This window comes from Protopterus annectens, chromosome 7.part1 (genome assembly GCF_019279795.1).
Source record: "Protopterus annectens isolate FY-2018-M chromosome 7.part1, PAN1.0, whole genome shotgun sequence".
In the NCBI taxonomy this organism is placed as follows: Eukaryota; Metazoa; Chordata; order Ceratodontiformes; family Protopteridae; genus Protopterus; species Protopterus annectens.
The window spans coordinates 449,381,805-449,400,482 of record NC_056740.1 but is presented as its reverse complement, the minus strand read 5'-3'; positions in this window follow the sequence as shown (position 1 = coordinate 449,400,482).

Here is an 18,678-nt window from a genome sequence, read left to right as displayed (position 1 = left end):
AGTCCCCATGTTGGTGATGATCAGGTCCAATATGTTTTCCCCTCTTGTGGGAGTGGTGACCAGTTGTTCCATAGCATTTGAGTTTATAAATTCTAGGAACCATTGGGCGAGGGTGTTGGGGCTTGAGTAGTGCTCCCAGTCTATGTATGGGTAGTTGAAGTCACCCAATATAATGGTGTTTGGAAAGACCTTCATATTCTCCAGTGTTCTCAGGAAAGCCGAGTGGGGTTCCTGAGTTTGGGAGGGTGGTCTGTAGCAGGCTACAAACTGAAAGGCAGTTTTTCCCACTGTTAGTTGCACATGGATGATCTCCGATGCTTCGTTCAGTGCCACTAACCTGGAGGTGTGGGTATCTTTGATGAATATGGATACCCCCCCCCCTCCTTTTGTGGTTCGGTCCAAGTTTTGGGGCCGAAAAGCATGGCATGAGGTATAACCTGGTAGTGCTGGGGTGCTCTCGGGAGCCTTAAACCAGGTTTCTGTTACTGCACAGATATCGATATTCTCCATACTGAGGAGAGCCTCGAGTGCTTGCATCTTGAGGTTTAGACTTCTGGTGTTGAGCAGCATTACCCTTAGTTTCTTTTTCCTTGTGTTGTCTATGGAAGTGGGTTTGTCTTTTGAGCCTTGCCTAAAAAAGGCACTATGGGGGTGGCAAGAGCCTTAGCCAGTATTCGAAAGCCCAGGGGTGACAGGTGCAAGCCATCCCTAGCGAAGCAATGTGGCTTGTCGAGCATGTCATCCCAGGGTGACAGACACTGGATCCCCATTGAATGACACCAATACTTTAGTCAATTGTTAAAATTGATCATTTTGTCTTTATACTGTGGCATCATTCTTGGTGAGGGTAAGATGTTACTCAAGGTCAGGGTCATACCGGCCTGGGCTACATGTTCAGAGAGCTCCTCTATGTCTCTTTTCATGTAGTCCAGGGAGGTACGTCTCAGGTCATTCACACTAGCATGGACATTGGCGGAGTCATATTTGTACTTGCTTTGGAGTGACCTGAGTGCTTGTGTTATGTGGTGGATCCTGGCACCCGACAGGTAGCTTACAGTGACCTTCTCATTGTTCAGTCTGGTGAGTGGGATGTCAGTGTGTCTGACTATAGAGTCACCTATTACAAGTGTATTAGGTGTGTTGTTTAGCCTTAAGGGCTGTGACTGTGTGGCACACTGACTTTGTGAACTATGTGATAAGTGGGTATTGTTGTGGGGTAGCCGTTGCTTGGATGTCTGCTTTGGAGGTCTCTGCTGCTTGGGCAGATTTTTATTTAGAGCTTCCGAGTATGTTTTTGTGTATTTATGTGTTTGGTTTGCTGTTGCGATAGGTCTATGTGAGACTGGATTTGTGGTGTGTGTGGTTACCTTCTCCTCCTGACTGACTGCATTAGTACTGGGTTGAGGGAGCTCAGCCTCCAGTTTGGCTATATAGTTGCATCTCTCACATATATTTGAGCTTGTTGGGAGGAGGAGAGGGTGGTCTGTGTACATAAGGCAGTTGTAACATTGCCTCAAGATTCCCAGATTCACCAGCTGGACTGTAGAGTAAACCCAAAACTGACTTTTGGACATGCCAGAATAGTATAAGGAACTACTTTTTGACTGATCAAAAAGGACCAATAGGGAGCCAAGTACTTAAAGGGAGTATAAGAGGGTGTAGTGCTTTAGTTTGTTAGTGCTTACTTATAAGATTACTTATACGAGCAAGTTCAGGGCTTTAGAATGAAAACAGAGTGCTTACTTTGAGATTTAGAACAGTTCTAAGGGAAAAAGTGAACAGCAGACTTTGTGGAGCCGGGAATAGTTTAAACCCGTTTAAGCGGCGCTGCCCGATGCTGCACTATGTGCAAAATCGTGCAAAACCGTGTAAATGTGGGTTTTAAATCCGGGAAACTGAAAGAGATAGGAATTGACCCAAAACGGCCAATAAGCTACTAGTTTCAGGGCTGAGACCACTCCTCCAGGGACAGATAGGCTGCTCAAAGCTCCCCACCTTCACTGGTGAACAGAGAAGCTTCCTCCTATCCAAGTAAGGATATGGGCAACAAAGGAAACTATACCACAGTCTGGAATTCAGCAAAACCTGAAATCTGGACTAATCTAGTTCAACAAAGGCAGGAAAAGAGAATATTTTTTTTTTGTTTGTTTTTTTCAGGAAACAGCAGAAAAACACACAGAAAACACTGTAAATGCTATAAACAGGCTAGCGCACTTTAGTGTGTAGCCTACAACAGTTATACAATACAAAAATGACTTAATTTGATATAAAACAAGTGCAAAAACTGTAAAAAGCAGAAGGCAAATGCAATTTAAACTTTTTAAAACACAGATCAGGTAGAAATTCGCTTTTTAGGTGGAAAAAGGCAGTCGGAGCAAAAAACAGAGAAAAAAAATACTTAAATCTGGAAAAGTCTCTCTTGGATCACTCTGTTGCCTGTATCATTCTGCAGGACACCACTAGGAGCTGTGTGGAGTTGTATACTGGCACAAAACCGCGCAAATTTGGGTTTTAAAGCAGGGAAACTGAAAGAGATAAGAATTGACCCAAAACGGCCAATAAGCTACTAGTTTCAGGGCTGAGACCATTCGTCCAGGGCCAGATAGGCTGCTCAAAGCTTCCCACTCTCACTGGTGAACAGAGAAGCTTCCTCCTATCCAAGTAAGGATATGGGCAACACAAGAAACTATACCACAGTCCGGAATTCAGCAAAAATCTGGACTAATCTAGTTCAGCAAAGGCAGGGAAAAGAGAATATTTATTTGGGTTATTTATTTATTTTTTTTTTCAGGAAACAGCAGAAAAACACACAGAAAACACTGTAAATGCTATAACCAGGCTAGCGCACTTTAGTGTGTAGCCTATAACAGTTATACAATACAAAAACGACTTAAATTGATATAAAACAAGTGCAAAAACTGTAAAAAGCAGAAGGCAAATGCAATTTAAACTTTTTAAAGCACAGATCAGTTAGAAGTTTGCTTTTTAGGCGGGAAAAGGCAGTCGGAGCAAAAAACAGAGAAAAAAATTCTTAAATCTGGAAAAGTCTCTCTTGGGTCTCCCTGTTGCCTGTATCACTCTGCAGGACACCACGAGGAGCTATGTGGAGGTGTATACAATAACAAACTTTTTAAATCACAGATTTGCTAAAAAAACTGGTGTTTCAGGTGGAATTAGTTAAGACAGCAAGAAAAGCAGAAAAGTGATACTTAATCACTCCAAAGTCACTCTTTTGTCTCTCTGCTGCTGTAGACTCTGCAGAACACCTGGAAGGCACTTGCTGAGCGGAATACAAGTGTAAAAACTGTGCAAATGAGGTTTTTATAGCAGGGAAGTGAAAGAGATAGAAATTAGCTCAAAATGGCCAATAAACTACTAACTTCTGGGCTGAAGCCACTCCTCCAAGGACAGATAGGCTGTTCAAAGTTCCCCTCTCTCACAGGTGAACAGAGAAACTTCCTTCTATCCAAGTAAGGTAATGGCAACACAGAAACTTGTAACACAGCCCTGGATTCAGAAATAATCTGAAAACTGGACTATACTAGTTCAGAAAAGCGGGAAACAAGTATATATATATATTTTTTCAGAAAATAGAGCAGATACAATCAAAATTAGCCCAAAAGACCAATAAACTACTAACTTCTGGGCTGAAACCACTCCTCCAGGGACAGATATCCTGCTCAAAGCTCCCCTCTCTCACAGGTGAACAGAGAAACTTCCTTCTATCCAAGTAAGGTATGGTAACACAGAAACTTGTAACACAGCCCTGGATTCAGCAATAACATGAAAACTGGACTATACTAGTTCAGAAAGGCGAGAAACAAGTATATATATATATATATATATATATATATATATATATATATATATATATATTTTTTTTTCCAGAAAATAGAGCAGATACAATCAAAACAACACTTTACCCAATTAACCAGTTAAAAAGCTTAAAACTGAGCCCTGTTCCAGCAGTCTTCAATCAGACAAGTTCTAACTGCACAGTCCTGCCACTAAGGTACAGAGAAACCTTCTCCAAAAAAGACGGCCTGGATCAGTGCACAAGTTATACAAACAAAGCTAGATCCAGCCGGCCTGAATCTAGTCTATGCTACAGCAAACAAGGCGTACCGATTTCAGAAAGAAACAGTTCAAGTAAGCATGCGCAATAAGCCTTTAACCAGAAATTCCCAGCTCAGAAGGGCAGAATCTAGTCTCTCCTCCCACAAGACTGCAGACCACAAACCTTCTTAATGTAAAATAACTGGCCTGAAGCTGAAGTCCTTAACCCAGAACTAATACACTTTTAGAATAACAGACACTGAGCCTTCAATCTGCAGTTCCCAACTTAGAAGGATGTATGCTACCTGTCCTGCCACAACAGTGCAGACCACAAACCTTCTTAATGTAAAACAACTGGTTTGAAGCCCAAGTGCTTAAACCAAGGGCCTTAGAATAACAGTTACAATTTAATCAGGCTACTAACAAGCAGTAATAAAGACAGCAGAATAAATTCAATTGAGTACTTTTTTTAAGAAGAGGCAAAAGTAAAATAAGGTGATAAAGTAGGAAGAAACACAAATGCAGTAAGGCAGATGAAGTGCAATTTTTTTTTTTTTTTGCTAAATAATTTTTATTTTTTTTGTTTGTAGACAAATTATGATACAGTAAATTTAAATTACAACTCAAAATAAAAGAAAATAGTTAATAACTATAACAATATGTACAATATTTACAGGTGGTCCAATGAAAAGGATTAACCAACAAAGTTATAAAGAGGAATAATCCCATAGAACAAGTATAACCTTTACTGGCATATATTCACATAAGTCCATCTTAGTGTATGACATTTCAATTTCATGTAGAAGAAATTCTAATCCTTTTGTAATGTGTCTATAAGTATTAAGATTTTATTCCAAGGATTGTCTGTCCAACGTCTGGGAAAAATTCTTTCTTCTTTGACTTTTATTTATTTTTGTGCAGATTCCTTTAATAGAGATATGAAGTCTTCATAACTTGGAGGGACTGTGGATTTCCATTTTCTTGTTATACATTTTCTGGCTACAGCCAGAATAGACCATAGAAGATATTGATCACTTTTACTCATAGTTACTGAGTCATCTACATTCAGAAAAATTAAAGATTTTGTTAGAACAAATTTATCATTATAAATGGCTTGAAGAAATCTATTAATATCTTCCCAGAATTTTTTAATGAAATCATAAAATATATGTATCCAATCTGCCTCGCAGTTTAAAGTACATCTCCAGCATATGGGCTTTTGGGTAGGGTCTAATTTGGCTATTTTATATGGTGTATAAAAGACTCTATGTAAAAATTTCCATGTGAAGATTTTCCATATCTGAAAGTTTGAGGTTAGCTTAACTGACAACAAAAGGTCATTCATACCTTCAGGTGATAGGTTTATTGTCAAGCCCTTTGTTAAATTGTTCACAACATTTTGACCTATTTTGGTTTTATACACTATTAAAATTTTGTATAATTTAGATATAGAAATTAGCTTATTATGATTTCCATAAATCAATTCTTGCATATATTTTATGAACTTAGGTATAGTATTAAAGTTTGAATCATTAATAATTCTACATAAATCACTTGCATATTGTAATATTTTTTGGAGTTCTGTTCTATCTATTTCAAATATACTAAACTCATTTATTACTTGTTGGGTGGTTAAAGTACTGTGATTATTTAAACATTGAAACCAGTAAATAAAGTTATCGGATTCCCAATTAATGAGTATTTTTTCTTGGATTTTTTTCTTTAAAATTCTTTGATGTTTTAAATGGTATTAAGAGTTTGAACCATAATTTTATGTCTGGATTTGCAATTATAAATTTTCTAAATAGATTATAAATATTATTCAAATATGATAAATTAGTGGGCTTTGTTGTTTTATTTTGTAAGCTATTACATAGTACATGCCAAAATATGTTATTATAATTCTCCAAATCCATATTTTTTAATATTTTGTTTTCATTTAAGAAAAAAGTTATATTTAAAATTTTCCATGCAGATGAATAATTTGGATTTACCCAATTTAGTATAAGTTTAATGATGGAAGCTTTAATATACATTTCTATGTCTGGAAATTTAATTCCTCCCAAGTCCCAGGGTCTAATATGATGTGAGAAAGCAATTCTATTCTTTTTTGGATACCAAAGAAAATCCATTAAAAGTTTCTGTATTGTTTTTATAACTTTTTTATCTGGTAAAATAGGGATTGCTAATGCTATATAGTTTATTTGTGGTAGTAATATCATTTTTATTAACTGTAACCTATCTTCCAAATTTAACATTAATTTATTCCAGCTATTAACTTGTTTTTGAATTAAATTTTGGATTTTATTATAATTTAAGGTCATGGTAGTATCTATGTTCTCAGATATAAGAATTCCTAGATATTCTAGTGAAGAAACCTTTTCTCCAATTATTTGATATTTATTTAGATGCAAGTCATCTATTTTATTTAGAAGTATATGTTTTGATTTGGATTTATTGAAACAAAAAGACCTGAAATGGAAAAAAAAAATTCTACTTGTTTCTCTAATTCTTGCATGGACTCTTCATTTGGTTTTAAAGTCAGCAATATATCATCAGCAAATAACATGATTTTAGAATAAAATTTATTGTAAAAGTTAATTCTTCTTTTTTTTAGATCACTTCGTATTGCAGACGCAAATAATTCTATCGCCAGGGCAAACAGTATGGGAGACATTGGGCAACCTTGCTTAGAGCCTTTAGTTATTTTAAAAGCTTCTGAGGTAAGTGGGCCTAATTTTACATAAGCCAGGTTATCTTTATATATATTATTTATTAAATTTATAAAGTTTAATGGGAATTCAAAAAGAAGAAGCGTAGTACAGCTACGTGAAAGCGCTTGTGTGTTCTTGTTCCAAATAAAGAAGCTTTATATACCAGTGACTATCTCCGTGTGGTGTCTCCAGTGGATTTTGTACCTTTTAATGGGAATTCAAAAAGTTCCAAGATTTTAAATAGATATTTCCAGTTTACCGAATCAAATGCTTTCTCTATATCTAATGTGATTATAAGAGCTTCTGAATTGTCTCTGCTCAAAGCTTCTATAATGGTTAAAATTCTCTGAATATTGTCATATGTGTGTCTTCCAAATACAAAAGCCTGTTTGGTCTTCATTTATGACTTGAGTCAGGGATTTCTTAATTCTATTTACTAAGATAGACATAAAGATTTTATAATCATTATTAAGCAGAAAGATAGGTCTATATGAGCTACATTGGGATGGATCATTTTTATCTTTTTTATAGGGGTAATTAGTGAATATTTCCAAGATGGTGGAGTAATAATTTCAGTTCGAATATCATTTAGCATGTTATGAAGTAGAGAAATTGCTGAATTTGGAAGAATTTTATATAATTCCATTATTATTCCATCCATTCCTGGTGATTTGTTGTTTTTACTTGCTTTAATTATATCTTTTATTTATTTTATGGAGATATGCTTGTCCATTTCTACTTTTAATTGGTCAGGTAGTTTTTTTATTAAGGAACTATTAAATTTCAGATCTGAAAATGAAATATTATTATCATTATTTCCATAATGCTTAGCATAATAGAACTTAAAAGCTTCAAGAATATCATTCACATCAGATACCTTTTTTCCCCTTTTCCTTCATGTATTATATTTATGATGTTATTTTCTAAGTTCTGCTTTTTAATTCTCATTGCTAGATTATGTAAGTGTTTTGGAGAAGTTGAAATTGAGGCAAATTTTAGTTTTTCCAAAGCTAGATTTGTTTTATGAGTGAGGAATTCATTGTATTTTTATTTAAATCTATAATTTCTTTTTTTTTCCTGAGAATCTACTACATCATAAGAACTTGTATTTATTTCTGTTATTCATTTTTTGTATGTTGCGTAATTCAGATTCCCATTCCTTTGTTTTATTTTTAAACCATCCTATAATCTTGCCATACAAAAAAACCTTAAGTGTATCCCAAGTTATTATATTATTTGTATCTTTAATAGGATTTGTTTCTAAGAAATATTTGATTTCTGAATCTAGCTAAGGTTTAAACTCTTTTAATTTAAGGATGTAAGCTGGTATTCTAGTTATAATGTTTAGTCTTTTGAAATCAATTTGTACTTTAAGAATTAAGGCATTATGGTCTGAGAGGGGACATGGAATAATAGAAAATGTTGTTATCCTACTGTTTAAATCAGAGGAGACAAATATTTTATCTATTCTTGTTTTAGTATTAAAGCGATAATCGCTATGTGTATAACTTAATGAGTTAGAATCTTTAAAATTAAATGTATCTATTAGATTTAAGCTTTCTAACCATCTCTTGAAATATTTACTTATGGGTGTGAGATGTAACTTTCTTTTATTAGTTGTTTCAAAGTTATCTAGAATACAATTGAAATCTCCTCCCATTATTATCATACCTTTATTTACTTTGTTAATTAATTCTATGTGTTTTTTTAACCGTAGACAATCCTATTCCAAGAATCCAGTAAATATTTATTAAAGTCCAAATTCTATTTTGATATTTTATTATTACAATTGATATTAACCCTTCTTTATCTTCGTGTTTGTAAATGATCTGAGGAATAACTACACTTCTTTTCCATAAAATTATAACCCCTCTTGTTTTTTTTTTGTATAGGGAGTGAGAAAGAATTAGATAGTCACTAGGTTTCCATGTGAAATTATCATCTATTTTAAAATGAGATTCTTGTATAAATATGATTTGTGCTTTTTGTGATTTCAAATATCTTAGAAAATTCGGCCTTTTTTATAGGATTATTTAAACCATTAATATTTATAGATAATAAAGTTGTGTCTATCATTTTTATAAGTATTTATTTGTACTTTTGGATTGTTTGTTCTTGAAATTTTGTTTTACCTTGGAAATTAATGTGTTTTGAGTGTTAGATTTATCCTTTCTTTTAGAAGTTATTTTGAAATGAATATATTTATTTCTATTTATGCTTAAAAAAAGTTTCAAATTGGACCACTGGAAAATGAAAAAGTTGAAAAACATTGCGTTAACATATTTTGAATAAACAATTAATGATTTTGCCATTCTAAATCCCAAATATGAAGTGTCTAGCACCTCAAATCTGTTTGGACTTAAAAGTTCAAACAGATTTACCCTCAATAATAATAGTTACATTAATGAGGAAATGTTGCTTTAAATTGAGCTCCTCATTAAGGAAAAAAAAAAAAAAAGAAAACTAAAACCAGAGAACATGATGCACTTATTATGTAAATAACATATATGTCTAGTCTGTGAAGTTTTGTTCATTACTAATTAGATTCTAAAATGAGATATTATTTCCAATTGCAAACAATTTTAAATAAGACATTTGTTAATTACTTTAACACTATATTAGATGTTCATTTTTCATTAATATTATGAAATTTTTGCAAATTACCAATTGTAGATAATATATTAGCAAATGTCAGGTCATTAATGTTCATTAGTGACATTTAACATTGTTATTAATAATAAAAAGAAGTAGAGTGAGTATGATAGATAGATACTGTTTAAAATAAAAAGGATTTTTTTACATATTTTTAGATCTATATAAGGTATTACATCAGCATAGTAAAGTTAATTGACATATAGCTAACCACTTATCAAAACCAATTAAAATACTTACAGATAATAATATTCATTTATAAGATTTAATATAATAATAGTTAGAATTAAAGCAATATTTATAGTGCTTTACATTAAAGCATTTTCTCATTCTTCAGTTAATGTCAGTTTTATAACTCTGATAATTCCACAATCTAAAATTAATAAAATGTGTAAGAGGTTTCACTCTTAAATTACTTATATGTGACCTTTTTGTAGTTCTGTTATTAGTAAGTTATTATTTATAAGATTTTCTCAATTAAGTTCAAGTTAAAGATCACACATATCAGAAATTGTCTTCTGCTTATCACAAATGTAGTGAGCGTCTGGTAACTAGTAAAAGGTCACAACTTATATGTTAAACTATAAAACAAAAAAGAAAAAGGTCAAAATTAGAATTATACTTGCAAGAGAAATCTACCTTGATAATGGTGCAATAGCACTCTTGTCCCATAACTAATCATTTATAATAATAATTTTACGTATAGTACTTCTTTTATACAATAACAAATATGATAAAGCAATCTTTAGATAAATGAAAGTATAATTCCCAGTAAGCTGACACTCAGGATCTTTTTTTTTTTTTTTTCTTTTTCTTCACCTTCCCTTTTCTTTCCCTCTTCTTCCATTTCTATATAACTTAATAACTATAAGTAACTTATCTAACACAGTGTCAGTTAGATGTGTTCACAGAGCGCATGTATTATACTTTTACCAGACACTCACCCACTAAGACACAACAGTATTTAAATGATTCACTATCTTTCTTGTTATAATAGCGCTTTCTTCAAAGCAGATCTAGCGCTATACTTGCATGAGATATTAGCTGAGATTGATAGTAAACCATAATTTTTTTAATAAAATACGAAAGAATATTTATGAAATGTGAAAATAATTGAAGCAAACACTTCCTTTACTGTAATCAAAACAGCAGTGTTAAGGAAAAGAACTCTGCAATAGTGCGTGTTTACGCACCATCTTGTGACCAGTAACTTAAATTACATCTAAACACGCTAGGATGTATCGCGTGCTTATGATTGTGAACGGTGAACAACTTTTCAGACAAAAAAACTGAAAAAGCCGAGCAGAAGGCTCATGAATACTGTCCACCTTCAGATAATACTTTAATGTTCTAGATGCTTCCCAAAATGTTCACGAGTGGTTCCATTTTATAATACTTTCATTAATATACTTTACATTAATTCAAATTAACAAATTGTAAATGTGTACCTTTAAGCTACATAAAAGCATTCACCAAGAACAACAATATTTATTCAGGCAATGATAGCGCACTATTCTAGTAACCAAATACTTGTATAAGGAAGAAACAGCAGTGTTAAAGAGGAAAACTCTGCAATAGTGTGTATTTACATGCCATCTTCTGGGCAGTAACTTAAATTACATCTATGTACGGTTAAATATATCACGTGCAATGTATGAAGTGGTGAACAACTTTTTAGATAAGGAAACTAAAAATAACTGAGCAGAAGGCTCATGGATGTTTTTTTTACTTTCAAATAATACAGTAATATACTGAATACATCTAAAATGTTCATGAGTGATTCTATTGTATAACATTTTTATCACAATACACTACATCAAATTAAATCAATGAATTTTGAATGTGCACTTTTAAATAACATAAATGTGTTTACTAAAAATGGTAATATTTTTATTCAGGTATTGAAAGTGCCTTAATTTATCAACTAAGTAGTTGTATAGGGGAAAACCATTTAAACTCAGGTCTCTCAACAGCAGGTCTCTCAACAGCAGGTACAAATATGACTCAGTCATTGTCCACGCTGGTGTAAACGACCTGAGACGTACCTCCTTGGACTACATGAAAAGAGACATTGAGGAGCTCTCTGATTATGTAGCCCAGGCAGGTATGACCCTGACCTTGAGCAGTATCCTACCTTCACCAAGAATGATGCCACAATACAGAGATAAGATGATCAGCTTTAACAATTGGCTTAAACACTGGTGTCATTCAAAGGGGATCCAGTATCTGTCTGCCTGGGATGACATGCTGGACAAGCCACGCTGCTTAAGGGATGGCTTGCACCTGTCACCCTGGGATTCCGGATATTGGCAAAGGCTCTTGCCACCCCATAGTGCCTTTTTAGGCAAGGCTCAAATTCTAAACCTACCACCCTAGAACACAAAAAGGAAAAAACTAAGGGTAATGCTGCTCAATGCCAGAAGTCTAAATCTCAAAATGCACTCACTCGAGGCCCTTCTCAGTATGGAGAACATCGATGTCTGTGCTGTGACAGAAACCTGGTTCAAGGCTCCTGAGAGCACCCCAGCGCTATCAGGTTTTACCTCATATCATGCGTTCCGCCCCAAAATCCGGACAATACCAAGAAAGGAGGGGTATCCATATTCATCAAGGACACCCACACCTCAAGACTGGTGGCAATGCACGATGCATCGGAGACCATCCAGGTGCAATTAACCATAGGCAAGACTGCTCTGCAAATTGTAGCATGTTACAGGCCACCCTCACAAACTCAGGAAACTCACATGGCCTTCCTGAAAACACTAGGGGGATAAATGTATCACCAAACACCATCATACTAGGTGACTTCAATTACCCTAATATAGACTGGGAACACTACTCAAGCCCAAACACCCTAGCCCAAAAGTTCCTGGAATTCATAAACTCAAATGCCATGGAACAACTAGTCACCATCCCCACAAGAGGAGATAACATACTTGATCTCATCATCACGAACATGGGAGCACAATGTTCAACACCGAAGTATACCCCTCACTGGTGAGATCAGATCACAAACTAATCTCGCTGGAGGTCCTCATCCCACCCCACCTGAAATAAAGAACTTCTCAAAAGCCGACTTCACACTTCTAAAGACTAGGTGTGGTCTCCTTTCAGGCCCCGAGCGGGAAAACAATACTCAAGCCGCTGAATCACTTACAAACGCCTTCTACCAGCACCTGCAGGACTGCATGGATAAGGCAATCCCAAGCAAAACAAAGACTCTTTGTACCAAAGGCAAGCGTCCAGTCTGGTGGACCCCAGCCATAAACAAACTCTACAACAAAAGGAGGAAGCTACTACAAGATAGAGCAAAATCCTTAAAAGGTAAGACACCCTTGATCACTATAAGTAAAAACTAAGAGCTCTCATAAAATCATCCAAAGCAAATTTCGAGAGAAAAATAGCTAAAGACTCAAAAGACAATCATAAGGCCTTCTTTAGCTATGTTAGAAACCTAGGAGGAAACTCCCAGATATGCTCAGAACTAGTTCAAAATGATGTGAAGATTACTGATCCTACAGACATTGCCAACATACTGGCTGACAGGTTCAGTGCAAACTTCTCCCCTCCCCCAAAGGAGAGATATCTATACCAAATGAGTGCAGCCCCCCAAACATCTCCAGCGCCCAAGTGAGAACTGCTCTCTCCAAAGCAAAAACACAGCATCCATGGGACCCGATGGTGTCCCCGGCTGTGTGCTCCACGAACTCAATGAGGAATTAAACCCACAGCTAGGACAGCTGTTTAATCAAAGTCTTACCTCTGGATACGTACCCAGGGAGTGGCGCACTGCAACTGTGGTCCCACTTCACAAAGGCGGTGCCTCCACAGACCCTGGAAATTACCGGCCCATTAGCTTGACAAGCCTTATCTGCAAAGCCATGGAGAGGATCATAATGGACCTCATAAATAAAGACATAGGGAATTTGCAGACTTTGGATCCAACCCAGTTTGGCTTTGTCAAAGGCAGATCATGCCTTTTAAACTTGGTTGACTTTTTGAAACAGTCACCAAAGCCATTGATGAGGAAAGGCAGTCCATACAGCCTACCTCGATCTGGCTAAGGCCTTCGATACAATACCCCACTCGGGTATCATTGAAAAACTCATCAGCTTAAATGTTAACCCATACATCACAAGATGGGTTGCAAACTGGCTGAGTGACAGAACCCACAGGGTCAGAGTTGCTGGCACCATGTCAGACTCAAAGCCTGTCACAAGTGGTGTCCCACAGGGCTCAGTCCTGGGCCCACTCTTGTTTGGCATCTACTTTGCCGTAGTACAAGCAAACACAGGAGGGTTATGGCTGACAAAGTTTGCAGATGACTGCAAGCTGGGCGCCATAGTAGAAAACACATCTGACACAGATATCCTTCAGAAGGGTCTCACAGAAACGGATAACTGGTGCCAGAGCCACGGGCTAAAGTTACATGCGAAAAAATGCATAGTCATACCCTTCGGGAAAAACAAGGTTACCCCTAGCTACCAAATAGGTGGCAATCCACTGAGCACAGAAGAAGTTATCAGGGACCTGGGGACCCAGGTTGATAGTAGTCTATCATTCGACACCCATGTAGCTAAAGTAGTTAGGAAGTCCTTCTACATTGCCCACCTTATCATGAAGGGATTCTCATCTAGATCAAGGGAGGTCATAGTCTCCCTTTACTCATCACTCATCAGACCAATGATTGAGTACAATGCCCCATTCGAATGTATCTGACCCGACACTTGCAGCAGCTGGAGAGGCCACAAAAGTTCCTCACCAAAAGGATAAAGGGTCTCAAAAATCTGTCCTATGCTGCCCGACTGAAAGAACTCCAGCTCTATTCAGTCGCTACCGCTTGCTCAGAGGTGACCTTTGCCTAACATACAAGGCCATGTCAAACCCAGATTTGATGAATATGCTTCACCTCAAAAAATCTAGATCCATCAGAGCCACAAGGGCGGGAGACTTAAACCTCGACACGGCTATAAATAGGACGTGCTGGAGGGATAGATTCATCACCCAAAGACTCCCTATGCTGTGGAACAAAATCCCGGTACATGTGAGGCAGAGCACCTCGCTGGCCTTGTTCAAGAGAAATCTTGACCAATGGATGGGAGATCGCAGATATACCCCAGGAATTGCCTCAGTGTCACTGCTCGACAGAGGCACAGCAAAATAATGGGTATAGTTCCCCATACTAAAGGGGTGGCGTAAGCCACAAAACAATGGGCTAGGCTTATAAATGCCCTCGGGCAGATAGCCTAGTATGAACCTATGAACCTATGAACCTAAAAGGGCAGTTTATATTACAAGCTTAGTGACAAAATAAAAAATGTCTAGTAAACTTCATTGGTTATTGTTTTCAAGTATTCAAAAAATAAATACATACTTCAGGGCTTTAGTAAGTTATTAATTAGTACTAAAATTTAAGTATTATATTAAACTAAACAACTAAGGAAGAAAAGAAAAAAACTGCTTTATACTAGTGTAATAAAGAGTTTAGTTTTAATATATTATAATCATACCTTAGTTGACACTTTGAGAGAAATAGTATCATCAGAGTTCTTTTTGTCAGTCTTTTGTTTCTTTTTTTCTCTTGCCTCCGACCAGATATTTTTTCCTGGAGCCCTTTTTAAAGAAGATGAATTTAACCAGTCCATTTCTTCAGGTAGTGGAATTATGTTATTATTCTTTATGAAAGATGTGGTTTCCTCTATGCTGTTGAATGTTCTCATGTCATTGTTATATTGGATTCTTATTTTGGCTGGATAAGAGAGCTGCGCTTTGATTTTATGTTGTTTTAAAAGTTTTACTAATGGCCATGTTTTCTTCCTTATATCCAGAACTCTTGTGAATAATCATTATCAAATCTTAATAATGACTGTTTATACATAACAGGACTTTTCCTCCATGCAGATCTCAGTATAAGCTCTTTGTCCATAAAAGAAAGAAATTTAACTACTATGGATCTTGGAGCTGATTTAGAAGAAATAGAAAGTGTCTTACCGATAGCTCTGTGTGCCCTTTCTATCCCATAAGATAAGCCTTCTTTTAGTCCAAGAACTTCAGGAAACCAAGAGTTCAAGAATGAGATAATGTCGTCACCTTCGGATTTCTCTGGAAGACCAAAAATCCTTATGTTTGTTCTTCTTTCTCTATTCTCTATATCATCTACTTTATTTATTAACCAAGTGTTCTGTTGTAGCAGAAATTGAGTATGTAGTTCACTTTCTTTTAACCTCCCATCAACATCACTTAAGGAAGTCTCAATGTCTGATATTTTTATTTGTTGCTGTTGTAAGATTTCTTTAAAAACTTCTGTTTGTTTTTGGCAGTTATCCTTAAGACTTTCTAGATTTTCAGTAAATCTGTCCATTTTTAGCGATAAGTCCAGCAAAGTAGCAGATATCTGTTGCATCTCTTTTTTTATAATAGAGTCTGAATGTGAATTCTTGGAGTTACTCATCTTCAAACTGTTTGGAATGTCCTCTGTAGTATGTGACAGGAAAATTTCAGAATATTTTCTTCAAAATTGGTAGCTTTGTTATAAATTACTTCATCTTCAATATTTACCCAATTTTTTTTAAATATATTTAGTTTTTCCTGTATTTTCTAGTATGAGTATGAAGAGCTCAAAATTAAGCTGCTTTCAGTTAGCCATTAGGCTCCGCCCCCCATATTTTTTTTTTCATGGTAGAATGGGGGAATAAATACAAACCCCTATTGGGTTCCGGAGAAGTTAACAGATTCAGACTCAATGAAGGAAGAAATAAACATAAATATGGTGAAAATGAAACCATCCAATACCAGCGATCTTGTATACTCACTTATAATTTGGAGGTAGAGCAGGTAATCAATATATAACTAAATACTGTTTTTTGATGTTAGGGGACCCTAGTTGGAAAGATATCATAGGAGTAAAACCAAGAATTGTGTTCAGAATGGGGCATAACATCAAATGGTACCTGGAAAGACATCATCAGACAACATCAACAACAGGGATATATAAAGACAAAACGAAATATACAACAAAATGTGGGATGTGTAACCAATGTGCATATATCTTAGAAACAGCTAAAATAACAATAGAAAATGAAGTCCACACTATAGTGAAATTTAAAAGTGGTAATTGTAACACCAAAATGCTTTTATATCTGGCTAAGTGTACCAAATGTTCGGGATTTTACATAGGTAAAACCGAGAGATGTTTTAGAAAATGGATATATGACCACATTTATAGTATAAGAAGGAAAGATACCACGAATGCATTATACAGACATGTTGAGAAGATGGGAGATTCCCATGAATTTAGGTTTGCTATATTGGAAATCATTCATTTAGACCCTCAAGGGTTTGACTATAAAACCCTGTTAGGTTTTAAGGAAACTTGGTGGCAACTATATTTATATCCAGTGAATACACCTGGACTCAATGATTTAATTTCTTGCAAAACCATTCTGGAGATGCAATATATTCATGTTCGTGAGTTCAATCTTACTATTTCCTCAAGTACTATAGTTTATGAATTATACATTTTTAAGGAATTTTACATTGCATTAATATAATTGTAATAGTATTTTAGATAGATTATAGTGGTGTTTTAAGTAGTGGATGTATGTATACTGAATAATAAATTAATTTAGAGTCAGATTTATAGTAATTTCATTTAGTTATGCATACATGGTATGACATGCATTTATTTTTGATTATTTTTTATTTTTTTATTATTTTTTTACAGTTGTAGGATGTTATTATATATTCCTGTGATGAAATGTTTTAGTGACAAAATTTTGTACTAAGTATGAATCATTGCTACGAGTGATACTATGAATTTGTTGTACAAGTGTAGTAGATATGAATTTAATGTACTCAGTTTACAGCCGATTTGTTTAGTAGGAGGTACAGTTATATGTCGATCCACTCACCATTAGTACAACGACGTGAATGATATGCATACGGCTTTAAATGCCATTTTTTTTGGTGCCAATTTTCTAATTTAAGTTGCGTTGGTTGTTTTCAAATGTGTTCTGAAGAAGCCCTCACTTTGGTGGGTGAAAGCGCTAAACACAGTTCAGTGGTTTTTAATTTCTTGCAATAAATTCGTTTTTATCATTACAACTAGAAAAGGTATCATGCACTTATTGGTGACACTGTGTATGTGTACACATTTAGTGCATGGTTTACTAGTTTGTGGGTGAGTGATAGTTGATACCATTAAAGGAGGTGAGGGGGTTCAAGCCAGCCCAGTTCAGCAAGTGAGAGACAGTGGTGACTACAGTAGGATGCCCCTGTGGCGAATTTGGTGATTTTGTTGTAGCAGGTCTCTAGCTTGTTTAGATCACATTGCCTTAGGTTGGCATATATTGGACAGGCATAAAGTAGGTTGGAGATAAGGTGGGAATTTACACCAGTAAGACAAAAATCCAACGATAGAAACTGAAAACCAGGCACTGAAACCCCAGCGAACAGACAGAGAATTCACACGTAGTCCATGTAGTCCACAGATAATCCACTGAATTTATTGTATTTTTCCACGACCAAGTTAAAATGTATAAAACCAAACTGTATAAACTTGAATTAACATATAAAGCTAGAACAACGTATGTAAAGCGCTTTTTGTCCGGATTTTATCCGAACTTCTTCAGACAAACAGTTCCATACCCAGCAATAGAATTCAAATAGTTACAAAGTCAAAAAATTGACCAATCAAACCCAGCTCCGTGTTTATGTAGCTCTTAAAGGAGTAACCTTATTATACAAGCAAGCATCAAACCTACATTGTCAAATGCTATATAGGTTACACATTAGGTTATTTAAACCTCTCTGCCTACTTTATTACAAGACAACAGAGATAACATCAGTCGTACTTCACAGTAGTTCATAATAATAAATTTAATCTTTAAAGCAAGGAAACAGTTGTTGAACCTAACATACTGAAAAATTGTCACTGCTAGAGTCCCGTAACTCTTTATGTTAGCCTTAATGGTTAACTTATTGATGTTGTAGTGAATTACAATAGTGACAGGACCTAGCGTATTTATATATTAATCTGCACGATGGTACCGACACCACATATAGGGTACTTTTTTCAAAGTTAACTATGGAGATTATTCTAGTGAAATGCGTTCTCTGTACTGTGGTGTTGGTTACGTTCGTGTATTTCTGACAAGATAACCCACATGCTTATTACTAAGTTAGTTCCCCTAACACTAATTTAAGTTGACATACTTAGCGTCTTGCTGTTAGTTTATATTATCATTATTGGTAGCTA